At 48.8% G+C, this 13,326-nt stretch overlaps 1 long non-coding RNA gene across 1 annotated transcript; it reads right to left on the reverse strand.

Moving 5' to 3' along the window:
- Positions 1 to 1,113: 1,113 nt before the first annotated feature.
- Positions 1,114 to 4,130, reverse strand: LOC141991532 (uncharacterized). The gene is made up of 5 exons (XR_012640383.1): positions 4,017 to 4,130; positions 3,615 to 3,904; positions 3,407 to 3,484; positions 2,037 to 2,115; positions 1,114 to 1,419 (listed from the first exon to the last, which is right to left on the reverse strand). It is a non-coding gene; the product is annotated as an uncharacterized LOC141991532 (long non-coding RNA).
- Between the last annotated feature and the right edge of the window lie 9,196 nt (positions 4,131 to 13,326).

Genomic DNA, 13,326 nt, shown 5'->3' on the forward strand with positions numbered 1-13,326 from the left:
ACACTTTCAATGTCTTTACAGACTTAGATGCTTCTCGCCACAGGCTGGCTAGTTGCTCTTCAGCCAGGCTCTCCCCTTTGATCAGCGCTTCAGTCACTTTGTGTGGTGTCTGTAGATGTAAGAGAAAGAGAGAGAAAGAGCATGGCAAAGTCTCTCCCTTTTATCATGTCCTGTCTTCTCTCTTGGCTTTGCCCCCTCCTCCCTTCAGAGTCAGGTGAACATTACCTCATCGCAGTCCCAAACTGGCCAAAGGAAGGGGGGTGACTCACTTGAGAGTCCCACAGATCCTTTTGTTGCTGCCTAGGCCAGCGTCCTTTGTTCCTGTGAGGCTGGGCTGGGTTTGTCCCATACCTGCCCTGATGAGGTGTGAACTGACTCTCTGCTCTTGGAGAGTTTTTGCCTAGGCTTATTTTAAGCCATGAGGATACATTTTCAGCCTCATAACTACATACATGAAATTATAACCTATAACATTACTATAACATTACTGTAACAACAATGCTCAGTGCATTATGAGCCTTCCGAAGACACCTGACATGACAAACTTTGCATTGGATACCACACAATCATTTTACAAGGATGAACATTGGGGTGCTGCGTGTTCCCCTCAGGTACAAAGAGTCAGAGTATGTTTTAAGATCAGTCTTAAGATGAAAGAAGCTAATAGGAAGAGTCAGGTCATCAGGACTTGGGGAGAAGGCTCCGGAACAAGGTAGCAGTTTAGTGCAAGCAGTGAGGCTATGAGAGACCCGACATCTCTCTTCTGTAACAGCTGTAAATCTGTGTAAAAGCAAGTGCGAGCTGCTAATTTTACCCTTCTGTGCTACAAACCAGCTATTTTTAAACCAAGTAAGAACCAATCAATGGAGAAATTAGCTTCAACATGGGGAGAAAGGCAGGGTCAGCAAAAATGTGATGCAGAAATCTAAATGACGAGCACCAAGGTGTCACTATGGATGGTTGGATGAATGTTCTGCAATACACTGGTGACCTTCGCAGAGAAAGACTGTAAAATCATCATAGAAACCAGTGATCCAAAAGGCCCACCAGCTTACCCCCCCCATCCCATCCCCATTCCAGGCAAGACTGCGCCCTATAATTTATTCTCCAGGCATCAATGAATGTTTCTCAGAAAAGGTCAGATCACTGAAACAGCTGTCATTTTTTTTAGAATGTCTTCTGCATTAAGATAAATAGAAAAACTGGGGCTGGTTTGCAGATTGGGTATATGATGCCCCTATAGGGTGTCCACTCAAATCCAGACCAGGATAAACGAGTGACCCAATTGGTTGCCCACGTGAAATGCATTTGGTGATGTCCATCAAGTTGTCACTGGGGCAAGTGCTGAGATTCTAAGCTCTTCAAGGCAATGGCAGTGCCCTCCGGTGTGTGGGGTGGCAGGGTGCAGTGCCTCGCACACTGTGGATACAATGAGAAAAGAAATAATTATAAGTGTCCACACAGCCCAGCTACAGTTACCACAGCTGGTGTTAAACGGCCCCTTAGCAGTTATTTTAGCAGAGGGGTCAGGGACTGAATGGGCCATGGAGACCAAGCTGTACTCTCTCCCTGCAGATGGTTCCCCCTCCAGCTCAGGGTTGAGGCATACTGGCCAGGCAGGAGAAGTCTGTACTTTCTATTCTGTGGATAAAGAGGGGAGTTCAGGCACACGGGGCTGCCATCTCAGCATCTTCCACCAGCACTGAATTCATATAAAGTCTCAACAATCCACGGGTTCCCCGATCTATCCAGAGGGTCTGGGCAGGATCTGGTGATGGAGCCCACTGCTGGGGGAAGCCCTTGAGAAACATCCCCCATCCACCTTTGTTACCAAATACAGACACATGGAGCCAGATCTGATGCTATTGTAAATCAATGCAGCTCCATCTCCCTGGGGCCAATTCCCCACTTGGGCCAGCATAAATCAGGAGTAACCCCACTGGAAAGAACGCAGCTACAGCGGTGCAAAACTGGTGTAAATGAGTGGATTATCAGGGCTGGCAATGATTTGCACTGCATGTTGAGGAGAAGCTCACCCTTTATTTGATGCTAGTTTTGACTTTCTTGCCTGGTTTGACTTGCAGGCATCTCCCACGGGGCTGGCCCCTGCTGCATCTGGCTCGATAAAAGAACAGCACGCGTTATGAAATGTATCATAACATGTTAAGGTTTGCTAAAGATAGAATAAACAGTTGGGCTGAAAATTAATAAATACTGTGCGCCTAAATTAAAAACACACGAAAGGTGCGAGACAGGGATCCAGACACAGGGATTATGGCACTTAAGATATTTAAAGATGACTGTGCAGCTCCTTTTTGTCCCCCACCAGTGCTCAGCTAGAAAGCTATCAGCTGGATTAAATTTGCTACTAAAAAAAAAATATAATTGCACACTAAAGTCTACACTTTAAAATCAGATGAGAGATTGATTTCATTCCCCGCTTGATTGGATAAATCAGTCCAGAAAATAGTAATAGGCTCTATCTGCACCAGCAGATGAAGAACCTAGAATCCACTATTGCAGCGCTGATAGGCCTGGGGTGTTTTTCACCACCATTCTGTCTATTCATAGTGTCAATATTACTCTAACACTTAAGGCCACCAACTGAGATCAGGGCCCCCCCATGCTCAGGTCTGCACCGTCCCAATCATACTCTACATTTTAGAGATGGAGCACTGAGGTGCACAGAGATTACAGGACATCCCCAAGGTCACTCAGTCAGTCTGGGGGCAGAAATGGGAATTGAACCACCACCTCCTGCATACCAGGCCAGGGCTTTAACCACAGGGCCAGCCTTCCTCTCTTTGAATAGTGTTATCCAGCATGGTGTTCCAGGCTATGCTCCCACCTCCCCAGTTGTTCTCATGGTGAGGCTGCAGCTGTGCTGATGTACAGGCCCCCAACTGTGCGGGTGTGGGTCACCCAATGGAAACCAAGGAGGAGGAGAGTTACAGGAACTCCATTCAGAAGGTGTTTCCCCAGGAAGTCACAATGCTTAGAGATGCAAGTATGGAGGGTCTGGGCTAGATTTAACCTTTGGGCTCAGTGCTGTGCAAGGAGGGGGCATGTAACTGCACCTCCACAGGGGGAGCCCCAGGAAGGAAATGAGCCTCAGAGAGGCACAATGACTTCCCTCTAGCTCCTTGAGGGAATGGGGGAGGTATTTTGCTACGGCCCTTGTCAGGACACAGTATGCCCCCTTGCATACTGGCACAAGAGGAGAATCTGGAACCATGGGTTGGCCCACTGCCTGCCCTTCCCCACCGATTTGTGCTTCTCCCTCACCGCACCCAGAGCCACAGTCAGAGGAGATATAAGGCAGCCACGGGGCGGGTTCCTCCCTGCATAGCCACAGTAGCGCCAGCCACAGGGAGACCACACCAGGGTGTGGAGCCCAGCAACTTACATGAGCCACCATGGCAGAGCAGAGAACGCCTCCAGGATGCACAGGATACAGACTAGACCTGATGGAATGTGGAATGCACTGTGGGAATATACAGGAAAGGAGAGGGGAATTGGGAGGAAGAGTGAAAACACACTGGGGTTTGCACAGCAAAAACCCTTTGGGTCACAATTTGCTCCAGCTCCCACAATGCACTACAGAGCTTTCTCACCCCTCAGGCTCTGTGCTGGAGCCATGTAGTCCTCCAGCAGCTCCGTAATCCATGCCCCAAAGAGCACCTGGACCCAGCTCAGGGACTCTGCAAACACAGCTGTGTGGTCCATTATGCTTTGAAGTTGAGTGGTAGTTCCAATCAGATTAAACAGGCCGGATCCTCCTCTGGTGGAAATCGGTGCCACTGCACTTTCTTCACCATTCTGATACCCATTCACATCCGCCGAGGACCTGGCCTAGAAATCCGCTATTATCTTTCTCCCTCCTGGAGTGTTGCAGAGCTGGTTTCTACAAATGGAGAGGGACGTTAATTAGAGGGAAAGAGGGGGAAAAACATACACAGGCTAGCTCCTCAGCTCGTGCAAGCCACCGTAACTCTAGTGACTTGGCTGGAACTTACATGGACTTACATCAGCTACGGGATCCGGCTCACAGTTTGGCTTGAACTGATGTGACTTGCATGTGTAATTGCTTTCTAAAAGGGGATTCTTGCTCCTCTCCCCAAGCTGCCTGCAGAGACTGCCAGGAGCTCCTGGAATTTCCAGAGCAAAGGGAAGGAGAGAGAGGGATGAATAAAATATTATCAGAGCACTTTTTATACAGCTCCATGAAGCCGCTGTGCCGTGCTGCAAGGTTCATTTTTAAATAAGCTCAAATCCATTCCCTGCAAGGGAAGGCAAATGGGTCGGGCTTTTATGAGAAGGCACCAAAACTGAAAAGCCTTTTTTCCCCATCTAATCAGACTGGAGCTGGGTTAATTATGCAGCTCTGTCCTGATACAAGCGATGGAGCTTTATTCAGTACAACTCTTCCTTTATGAATGAATTGCAACCCAATTTTAATCGAAGGAAGGGGGAACAAAAAATCCCTTTGCCAACACGCTCCATTGGCTGCTGCTGTCTTGCATTTCCATAACTTCAAAGTCATGCATTTTTAAAATCAGCCTATTTTTTTTGGGTCCAGTTTGACTCTATTTGATCAGCCAAATAGAGAGAGCGAGGGAGAGAGAGAGAGAGACACCCTCTGCACGTGCTCCAAGCTCTAGCAGAACGGAGTGCCAGGGTGTGCCGATGTTACAGCTGTGGGCCCAGACTCCTCTTTCACTTGCATTGGTGCAACTACACTGATTTCAGTGAAGACGCACCATAAGAGCAGGATTTTTCTGGTTTAGCTATGGGCCCCCTCTCCTAATCTGCCCCTTCTCTCCAGCACAGGTGAGCAGAAGAATGAATGCACACACATACACACAGCTCTCTAACCTCTCAGTTATATACACACACAAATCTTTGTGCACTCTTCCAGACACACACAGCCCTACACACACGCACGCACATTTATTCATACTTAGACACAGATCTATTCACACACACAAACACATCTATACACTCTCAGGCATCCAAGTACGGCTGCACGCGCAAATCCCGCCCCACCCCCTCCCCCTTTGAATTCAATTCTTTCTTGGTCTGACAAGCTGGAGCCATGTTGCCAAAGCACAGAAGTGACAGACTCCAGGTCCCTGGCAGAGGCAGGTACGATCTGGGCTTCCCAGTCTTGGGGTTTCATCCCCGCTCTACATCTGTCACTAGCGCCCACCCGCAGGTTATTACACGGCAAGACCGCAACACCATCTCTCTCCCCTTGTCTCCTTTCTCCTCACACCACTGTGATAAAAAAATCTGTAATGATTCTGGGTAATTTGAAGAAGTCTCTCCTTGAACATCCTCGAATAGCGTGACTCCCCTCTCCCAATCTTTCCTCTGCTCCGTGACTGCCCAGCTGCTTCTGTCTGGCTTTGCACTGTACTTTGTGTTTGGCAAGAGTCTGCCTTAGCTTTGGGCATTTCACTGTAGCAAAATAGTCTACCAGCATGATAGTTCTGTTCAGGGATCTGGAGCAATCTAGACTGTTTTGCAATACTCAGTGATTCATATAGGGGTGTTTTAAGTATGAACCTAACATGTTGGGCATTTTGGGACATTGTTTGCACCACTGGTGGAGAAGTTAGAGACACACACGTTGGCATATAGTCACACACATCCACAAACACACCTGCACACGCCCAGAGACAACCATGCATTTGTACATCCACACATCCATCCATCCACTCTTAGATACACATATACCTATACTCTGTCTCACACACACATACACACACACAGAGCTATACTTTCTCAGACACTCACATGCCCACACAGCCACTCATACACAATGGTGCTGTCTCTCTCCCTCTGTCTCAAATTGCAGACTAAATGAGGAACATATGGGCTGAGGTGATTAAAAACAAGTTAATTGCTCTGGATCCCAGCATCTCTTCCCTTCTCGCAGCCATTACAGCTCGGGGACAGGGCCACTTTACTTGCTGTCTATTTGCCTGAGTGAAATTCTCTCTGAGGTAGCTGGAAATCAGCTTCAACTTGGTCCAGCTGGGGCAATTTGCTGTTCTCTTGATGGGTGTGAAGTAGGGGGCAGGGAGCAGGGGATTTCTGGCTAGCACTTCCATTGGGGTAGGGTTACCTTAGTGGCTGCCCCAGACAAGACTTCTCCAGCCTGCTCTTTCCTAGCTGCAGACATGGCACCATCACTTCTCACCTCTCATCACTTCCTCCCCTCCCTACCCCCACTGCTGCTCGCTGAATCCACATTGACGGGTCCAGATTAAGGCCACAAGGTGTTTTATGGAAGCCAGAGCTCTTGCTATCACTTTCTCACTGTGAGCGACTGGGCTGATGATGGCTGCAACCTATAAAAGCATTGCTGGAATGGCCCCGTCTGATTTCCTGAGTGTCCAATGTTATGCACATTAGCAGCAGCCTTTGATGTCCTCTGGCTCAGGTCTTCTTTGAGTCTGCAACGCCAGACATCAGGCCCTCAGTGCAGTCGGCTTTCTGAGACATCCTCTCTCTTCCTGTGCTTTGATCTCTTGGTACTCTGAACTCCAGCATCTGCGAGAGCTCTCCTGAAACAGCCCACAGGTGGCAGGTTCCCTAGAAGCTGTCATAGAATCATAGAATATCAGGATTGGAATGGACCTCAGGAGGTTCATCTAGTCCAACCACCTGCTCAAAGCAGGACCAATCCCCAACTTCTGCCCCAGATCCCCTAAATGGCCCCCTCAAGGATTGAACTCACAACCCTGGGTTTAGCAGGCCAATGCTCAAACCACTGAGCTATCCCTCCCCCTTGGTTGTCCTACTCCAACTGCTTCCTGCCTAGTGCTGCTATTTCTGAGGCACCCATCGTCTTAGTATATCTAAGGTCCAGATCCCCAACTCCCATTGAAATCAATAGGAGATTGGCACCTAAATACCTTTGAGGATCTGGGCTTAATTGCCCAAAATCTGAGTATGACAGTAGTATCTACCCAAGATCAGAGCCCCATTGTGCCAGGCACTATAAAGACACACAGTGAGAGACAGTCCCTGCTCCAGCGAGCTCACAGTCACCATAGGTAGACAAAGGAAGCATTATTATACTCATCCAGCAGCCAGGAACGGAGACTTAGATATATTGAGGGTCAGGTTTACAAAGGTATTTCGGTTTCAGAGTAACAGCCGTGTTAGTCTGTATTCGTAAAAAGAAAAAAGAAAAGGAGTACTTGTGGCACCTTAGAGACTAACCAGTTTATTTGAGCATGAGCTTTCGTGAGCTACAGCTCACTTCATCGGATGCATAGCATATCGTGGAAACTGCAGAAGACATTATATACACACAGAGACCATGAAACAAAACTTCCTCCCACCCCACTGTCCTGCTGCTAACAGCTTATCTAAAGTGATCATCAAGTGATCATCAAGGAAGGCCATTTCCAGCACAAATCAAGGTTTTCTCACTCTTCCCCCCCCCCCACACACACACACAGACACACATACAAACTCACTCTCCTGCTGGTAATAGCCCATCCCTCTTTGAAACCTCTCTTTATAATGCGCATGATAATCAAGGTGGGTCATTTCCAGCACTAATCCAGGTTTTCTCACCACCCCCCCCCCCACACACACACACACCCCCTCCAAAAACCACACACACAAACTCACTCTCCTGCTGGCAATAGCTCATCTTACAATGTGCACAGCAATAATCCAAGTTTAACCAGAACGTCTTGGGGGGGGGGGGGGGGGGTTGTAGGAAAAAAACAAGGGGAGATAGGCTACCTTGCATAATGACTTAGCCACTCCCAGTCTCTATTCAAGCCCAAATTAATAGTATCCAATTTGCAAATGAATTCCAATTCAGCAGTTTCTCGCTGGAGTCTGGATTTGAAGTTTTTTTGCTTTAAGATAGCGACCCTCATGTCTGTGATTGCGTGACCAGAGAGATTGAAGTGTTCTCCGACTGGTTTATGAATGTTATAATTCTTAACATCTGATTTGTGTCCATTTATTCTTTTACGTAGAGACTGTCCAGTTTGACCAATGTACATGGCAGAGGGGCATTGCTGGCACATGATGGCATATATCACATTGGTGGATGTGCAGGTGAACGAGCCTCTGATAGTGTGGCTGATGTTGTTAGGCCCTGTGATGGTGTTCCCTGAATAGATATGTGGGCACAGTTGGCAACGGGCTTTGTTGCAAGGATAGGTTCCTGGGTTAGTGGTTCTGTTGTGTGGTATGTGGTTGTTGGTGAGTATTCGCTTCAGGTTGGGGGGTGTCTGTAGGCAAGGACTGGCCTTTCTCCCAAGATTTGTGAGAGTGTTGGGTCATCCTTCAGGATAGGTTGTAGATCCTTAATAATGCGTTGGAGGGGTTTTAGTTGGGGGCTGAAGGTGACGGCTAGTGGCGTTCTGTTATTTTCTTTGTTAGGCCTGTCCTGTAGTAGGTGACTTCTGGGAACTCTTCTGGCTCTATCAATCTGTTTCTTCACTTCCGCAGGTGGGTATTGTAGTTGTAAGAATGCTTGATAGAGATCTTGTAGGTGTTTGTCTCTGTCTGAGGGGTTGGAGCAAATGCAGTTGTATCGCAGAGCTTGGCTGTAGACGATGGATCGTGTGGTGTGGTCAGGGTGAAAGCTGGAGGCATGTAGGTAGGAATAGCGGTCAGTAGGTTTCCGGTATAGGGTGGTGTTGATGTGACCATCGTTTATTAGCACTGTAGTGTCCAGGAAGTGGATCTCATGTGTGGACTGGACCAGGCTGAGGTTGATGGTGGGATGGAAATTGTTGAAATCATGGTGGAATTCCTCAAGGACTTCTTTTCCATGGGTCCAGATGATGAAGATGTCCTCAATATAGCGCAAGTAAAGTAGGGGCGTTAGGGGACGAGAGCTGAGGAAGCGTTGTTCTAAATCAGCCATAAAAATGTTGGCATACTGTGGGGCCATGCGGGTACCCATAGCAGTGCCACTGATCTGAAGGTATACATTGTCCCCAAATGTAAAATAGTTATGGGTAAGGACAAAGTCACAAAGTTCAGCCACCAGGTTAGCCGTGACATTATCGGGGATAGTGTTCTTGATGGCTTGTAGTCCATCTTTGTGTGGAATGTTGGTGTAGAGGGCTTCTACATCCATAGTGGCCAGGATGGTGTTATCAGGAAGATCACCAATGGATTGTAGTTTCCTCAGGAAGTCAGTGGTGTCTCGAAGGTAGCTGGGAGTGCTGGTAGCGTAGGGCCTGAGGAGTGAGTCTACATAGCCGGACAATCCTGCTGTCAGGGTGCCAATGCCTGAGATGATGGGGCGTCCAGGATTTCCAGGTTTATGGATCTTGGGTAGTAGATAGAATATCCCAGGTCGGGGTTCCAGGGGTGTGTCTGTGCGGATTTGATCTTGCGCTTTTTCAGGAAGTTTCTTGAGCAAATGCTGTAGATGCTTTTGGTAACTCTCAGTGGGATCAGAGGGACCTTCGAGACACCACTGACTTCCTGAGGAAACTACAATCCATTGGTGATCTTCCTGATAACACCATCCTGGCCACTATGGATGTAGAAGCCCTCTACACCAACATTCCACACAAAGATGGACTACAAGCCATCAAGAACACTATCCCCGATAATGTCACGGCTAACCTGGTGGCTGAACTTTGTGACTTTGTCCTTACCCATAACTATTTTACATTTGGGGACAATGTATACCTTCAGATCAGCGGCACTGTTATGGGTACCCGCATGGCCCCACAGTATGCCAACATTTTTATGGCTGACTTAGAACAACGCTTCCTCAGCTCTTGTCCCCTAACGCCCCTACTTTACTTGCGCTATATTGAGGACATCTTCATCATCTGGACCCATGGAAAAGAAGCCCTTGAGGAATTCCACCATGATTTCAACAATTTCCATCCCACCATCAACCTCAGCCTGGTCCAGTCCACACATGAGATCCACTTCCTGGACACTACAGTGCTAATAAACGATGGTCACATCAACACCACCCTATACCGGAAACCTACTGACCGCTATTCCTACCTACATGCCTCCAGCTTTCACCCTGACCACACCACACGATCCATCGTCTACAGCCAAGCTCTGCGATACAACTGCATTTGCTCCAACCCCTCAGACAGAGACAAACACCTACAAGATCTCTATCAAGCATTCTTACAACTACAATACCCACCTGCGGAAGTGAAGAAACAGATTGATAGAGCCAGAAGAGTTCCCAGAAGTCACCTACTACAGGACAGGCCTAACAAAGAAAATAACAGAACGCCACTAGCCGTCACCTTCAGCCCCCAACTAAAACCCCTCCAACGCATTATTAAGGATCTACAACCTATCCTGAAGGATGACCCAACACTCTCACAAATCTTGGGAGAAAGGCCAGTCCTTGCCTACAGACACCCCCCAACCTGAAGCGAATACTCACCAACAACCACATACCACACAACAGAACCACTAACCCAGGAACCTATCCTTGCAACAAAGCCCGTTGCCAACTGTGCCCACATATCTATTCAGGGAACACCATCACAGGGCCTAACAACATCAGCCACACTATCAGAGGCTCGTTCACCTGCACATCCACCAATGTGATATATGCCATCATGTGCCAGCAATGCCCCTCTGCCATGTACATTGGTCAAACTGGACAGTCTCTACGTAAAAGAATAAATGGACACAAATCAGATGTTAAGAATTATAACATTCATAAACCAGTCGGAGAACACTTCAATCTCTCTGGTCACGCAATCACAGACATGAGGGTCGCTATCTTAAAGCAAAAAAACTTCAAATCCAGACTCCAGCGAGAAACTGCTGAATTGGAATTCATTTGCAAATTGGATACTATTAATTTGGGCTTGAATAGAGACTGGGAGTGGCTAAGTCATTATGCAAGGTAGCCTATCTCCCCTTGTTTTTTTCCTACAACCCCCCCCCCCCCCCAAGACGTTCTGGTTAAACTTGGATTATTGCTGTGCACATTGTAAGATGAGCTATTGCCAGCAGGAGAGTGAGTTTGTGTGTGTGGTTTTTGGAGGGGGTGTGTGTGTGGGGGGGGGGGGGGTGGTGAGAAAACCTGGATTAGTGCTGGAAATGACCCACCTTGATTATCATGCGCATTATAAAGAGAGGTTTCAAAGAGGGATGGGCTATTACCAGCAGGAGAGTGAGTTTGTATGTGTGTCTGTGTGTGTGTGTGGGGGGGGGGGGAAGAGTGAGAAAACCTTGATTTGTGCTGGAAATGGCCTTCCTTGATGATCACTTGATGATCACTTTAGATAAGCTGTTAGCAGCAGGACAGTGGGGTGGGAGGAAGTTTTGTTTCATGGTCTCTGTGTGTATATAATGTCTTCTGCAGTTTCCACGATATGCTATGCATCCGATGAAGTGAGCTGTAGCTCACGAAAGCTCATGCTCAAATAAACTGGTTAGTCTCTAAGGTGCCAAAGGTATTTCGGTGCCTAAGACTGAACATAGGCACCTCGTGGCATTTACAAAAACACGTAAGTGGCTTAGATGCCTAACTCCATGTAACCATGCAAGCGCCTCCCAAGTGCCCCCTCTTGGCCTGGGGTGGCGCTGTGGTGCCCTGCCTCAGTTTCCCCTCTTGGACTCCTCAATAACTCAACTGGTCCATAGCACTAAAAGCCTTCCCCTTCTGTGGTCTAGTGTAGAACTTCTACCTACAAAACAGAACTCATGCTTCACTCCACTGGGCACAGCCTCACCTCCCTGAAGGGCTGTCTCCCTTTATCCTCCTGTCTCCTTGAATCCAGAGCTGCAAGAGCTGGGTTCAGTTCAGTCTCTCTCTGGGAATCAGGAGAGCTTGGTCCTCAAGGCCACAACCCCAGTTCAGTGTCTTTCTTCCTTTTGGTCAGGAGCCTCCAATCCTCCTTCCCGGAGCTGTGTTCAGCTCCCTTACTCCCCCAGGCTTGCTCCCTGCACATGCTTCTTCAAGCCAGCTGCAGTTTCCTAGGCTTCTGGCCTCCCAGTCCCTCTTGGCTGGAGCATTACTGGCTCAAGCTCCTTTTCAGTCCTGCACCCAAAGCCAGTGTAGCAAGGCAGAGCTAATTGGACACAGCTGGCTGACCCAAGGCCCCTTGGCCCTCAAAGGGGCAGGCAGCCCTGGTACACTCCCACTGAAAGTCATTTAAGTGCTTTTGTAAATCCACTGGGCATCCAAATACTGTCACCCCAGGAGACTGCACCCAAGTTAGGAACCCAGAATTTCTGAACTACAGTGCCCCAACTACACAACCATCCTCCCTCCCAGAGAAAGGTGTCTCAGGCTTTGTTTGCACATGTTGTACTGGTTTAACGTAAACCGGGTTAGTCAATGAACTGGGATTCGAGGTCTGACTCTTAAAGGGGAGTTTTGTGGAGAACTTTACAAGAAGCTTGGCCCATCATTTTCTGCATTCCCCATGCTATTGTAGGAATTAATTATTAGTGTTCCAACCTGATATTTGTGTTTGGAGAAGAGCTTTCTCCCCAGCCCCACCCCGCACTAGGGTTGTCAACTCTCCCAGTTTGGCTGGGAGTCTCCCAGAATCGGGCTCAATCTCCCAGAGGCTACTGAAGCCAATCCAGGAGATTTTAGGCCATTAAAAATCTGGCGGCGCAGTGGGGCTAAAGCAGGCTCACTATCTGCCCTGGCTCCACGATGCTCCCAGAAGCGGCCGGCATGTCTGGCCCCTAGGCAGAGGTGCAGCCAGGGGGTCTCTGCATGCTGCCCCCACCCCGGGTGCCGACTCTTCTGCTCCCATTGGCCAGGAATGGGGAACCACGGCCAATGGGAGCTCTGGAGGCAGTACCTGCAGGCAGGGGGAGTGCGCAGAGCCACCTGACTACCCTTAAGCCTAGGAGCCGCTGCCAGATATGCCGCTGCTTCTGGGAGCCACCCGAGTAAGCACCACCCAGCCGAAGCCTGCACCCCCCACCCCTTCCCGCACCCTAATCCCCTGCCCCAGCCCCCTCCTGCACCCAAACTCCTTCCCAGAGCCTGCACCCCTCACCCCCTCCCACACCCCAACCCCCTGCCCCAGCCAGTGAAAGTGCGTGAGGGTGGTGGAGAGCGAGCGATGGAGGGACAGGAGCTGGAGTGAGCGGGGGCAGGACAAGGGTGTTTGGGTTTGTGCAATTAGACAGTTGGCAACCGCACCCCCCCATCCAGTCTCTCCTGTTGGATGATAATAGCAATTCTTTGCATTTCTACACCTCTCTACAAACATTCGCATATCAACCTTCTTAACAGCCCTATGAGTGGGGAATTAGTATCCCCACTTTGTAGGGTGACCACATTTACCACAGCAAAATCAGGACACCACATGGGGC

This window comes from Natator depressus, chromosome 7, assembly GCF_965152275.1.
Source record: "Natator depressus isolate rNatDep1 chromosome 7, rNatDep2.hap1, whole genome shotgun sequence".
NCBI lineage: Eukaryota > Metazoa > Chordata > Testudines > Cheloniidae > Natator > Natator depressus.